The sequence below is a fragment of the Cebus imitator genome, unplaced genomic scaffold (assembly GCF_001604975.1).
Source record: "Cebus imitator isolate Cc_AM_T3 unplaced genomic scaffold, Cebus_imitator-1.0 Scaffold191, whole genome shotgun sequence".
NCBI lineage: Eukaryota > Metazoa > Chordata > Mammalia > Primates > Cebidae > Cebus > Cebus imitator.
Genome location: NW_016107506.1, coordinates 1,429,513 through 1,432,012, shown reverse-complemented (window position 1 = coordinate 1,432,012; position 2,500 = coordinate 1,429,513). Strand labels below are relative to the sequence as shown.

The following is a 2,500-nucleotide window of genomic DNA, read 5'->3' as shown; positions in this document are numbered from 1 at the left end:
GCCCAGGCTGGAGCTCAATGGCATGATCTCAGCTCACTACAACCTCCACCTTCCGGGTTCAAGTGATTCTCCTGCCTCAGCCTCCTGGGTAGCTGGGATTACAGGTGCACACCACCATGCTCAGCTAATTTTGTATTTTTAATTGAGACAGGTTTAATAGAGACAAGAGCTCACCATGTTGGCCAGGCTGGTCTCAGACTCCTGACCTCAGGTAATCCGCCTGCCTCGGCCTCCCAAAGTGCTGAGATTATAGGTGTGAGCCACCACGCCTGGCTTACTGTATGTTTTATTGTCACTTTAGAGTATTCTCCTTCTACTTATATTAAAAAAGAATAGTTGACTGTAAATAGCCTCAGGCAGGCCCTTCAGGAGGTATTACAGAAGAAATATCATTATCATAGGTGACAGCTCCATGTGTGGTTTTTTTGCCCATGAAGATCTTTCAATGGAACAAGATGTAGAAATGGAAGACAGTGATGCTGATGATCCTCACCCTGTGTATGCCTAGACTCGTGTGTGTTTGTATCTTAGTTTTTCACAAAAAAACTTAAGAAGTGAAAGAATAGGCCAGGCGTGGTGGCTCACGCCTGTAATCTCAACAAGTTGAGAGGCCGAGGTGGGCAGATCACTTGAGCCCAGGAGTTTGAGACCAGCCTAGGCAACACAACAAAACCCCATCTCTACTAAAAAATAGAAAAATGTTTATATAATAAGGATAAAAAAAAAGAAAATATTTTTGTGCAGCTATACAGTGTTTGTGGGCTTCTTTTTCTTTTTTCTTTTTCTCTTTCTAGTCAAGTGAAGCAGTGGGAATGGAAAAGGAACAAAGAAATTTGTAACTGGTTGTGATCAATTCGTCGTAAGCACCACTGCACTCGGACCAGCATGTTTGTGTTTTAAGCTAAATATTACTACAAGAGTCAAAAAGTTTTAAAATGTTAAAAAGTTTATAAAGTCGGCCGGGTGTGGTGGCTCACGCCTGTAATCCAAGCACTTTGGAGGCCAAGGCAGGAGGATCACCTGAGGTCGGGAGTTCAAGACCAGCCTGACAAACATGGTGAAACCTCGTCTTTATTAAAAAAAAAAAAAAAAAAGTTCATAAAGTCAAAAAGTTATAGTACGCTAATGTTAGTTTATTACTGAAGAAAGAAACACATTTTAAAATCAATGCAGTGTAGCCTAAGTGCACAGTATTTTTGAAGTCTACAGTAGTGTACAGTAATGTCCTGGGCCTTTACGTTCATTCGCCCTCACCCTCGCTCACTGACTCACCCAGAGCAACTTCCAGTTCTGCAAGCTCCATTCACAGTCAGTAGGTGTAGAATTTTTTATCGTTTATACCATATTTCCATATTTCTACTGTACATCTTCTATGTTTAGATTTGTTTAGATATACAAATACTTACTAGTGTGGTAGGCCGATCCATCTAGGTCTGTGTAAGCACACTCTTTGATGTTCACACTACAATGAAATTTCTCAGAATGTACCCCATTCATAAGAGACACATGGGGGAAGAGGAGACTAGACAATGGAGGCATGGGCCGGACTCAGTGGCTCTCTCCAGTAATTCCAGCACTTTGGGAGGCCGAGGCAGGAGGATCGCTTGAGCCCAGGAGTTCAAGACCAGCCTGGGCAGCATAGTGAGACCTCGTCTCTGTAAAAAATAAAAAGTTAGCCAGGCATTGTAGCAGGCACCTGTGGTCCCAGATTCTCGGGAAGCTGAGGTGGGAGAATCCCCTGAGCCAGAGAGGCAGAGGTTGCAGTGATCCAAGATCATGCTACTCTGCTCCAGCCTGGGCAACAGAGCAAGATGTTGTCTCAAAAAAAGAAAAAAATTAAAAAGCCAGAGAATGGAGGTGCAAGTGAGCAGCGGTGGTACAGGCGAGCATGCAGCCTAGGACCCTGACTCTGCCTCCAGCAAGGCTCCTGGCAGGGCCAACCACTGCAAGCTACATGGTGAGGGCCCAGGTCATAAGAAATGGGCACATCCGGATGTAAGGGTGGGGTTGAAAAATACAGACAAGTAAAGCTGAAGGAAATTATCAGGAATGAAGACACTGTGAGCAGGATGGAGGTCTTTGCAAGAGAAGGGAATATGTCTCACATCATCTTTGCTGCCCCCCTGGGAACTGACAAAGTTATAAGCATCCTGGGCCCAACACTGAAGGATGCTACATTGGAACTCAATGCTTCAAATGGCAAGGGCATTGACATTGCAAGGAATCAAATCAAAATGTTTGCTCAAGAAAAAGTCATCCTTCACAAAGGTCAACATAAGATCATCATCCTGGATGAAGCAGACAGTGTAACTGATGGAGTCCAGCAAGCCTTGAAGGGAACCATGAAAATCTGCTCTAAAATGACTCACTGTATTCTTGCTTTTAATGCTACAGATAAGATCACCGGAAGGCCAGTGTAACAGCGGCACAGATGAAGGACCAGAGAGAGGCCAAATTGGGGCTTGGACATCATGAGGAAGCTGTCGTAGTAGTCTAAGGA

At 44.2% G+C, this 2,500-nt stretch overlaps 1 pseudogene; it reads left to right on the top strand.

Annotated features, from left to right (window-relative positions):
• Positions 1–1,979: 1,979 nt before the first annotated feature.
• The window catches only part of LOC108316697, a 2,913-nt pseudogene continuing 2,392 nt past the window's right edge, over positions 1,980–2,500 (top strand).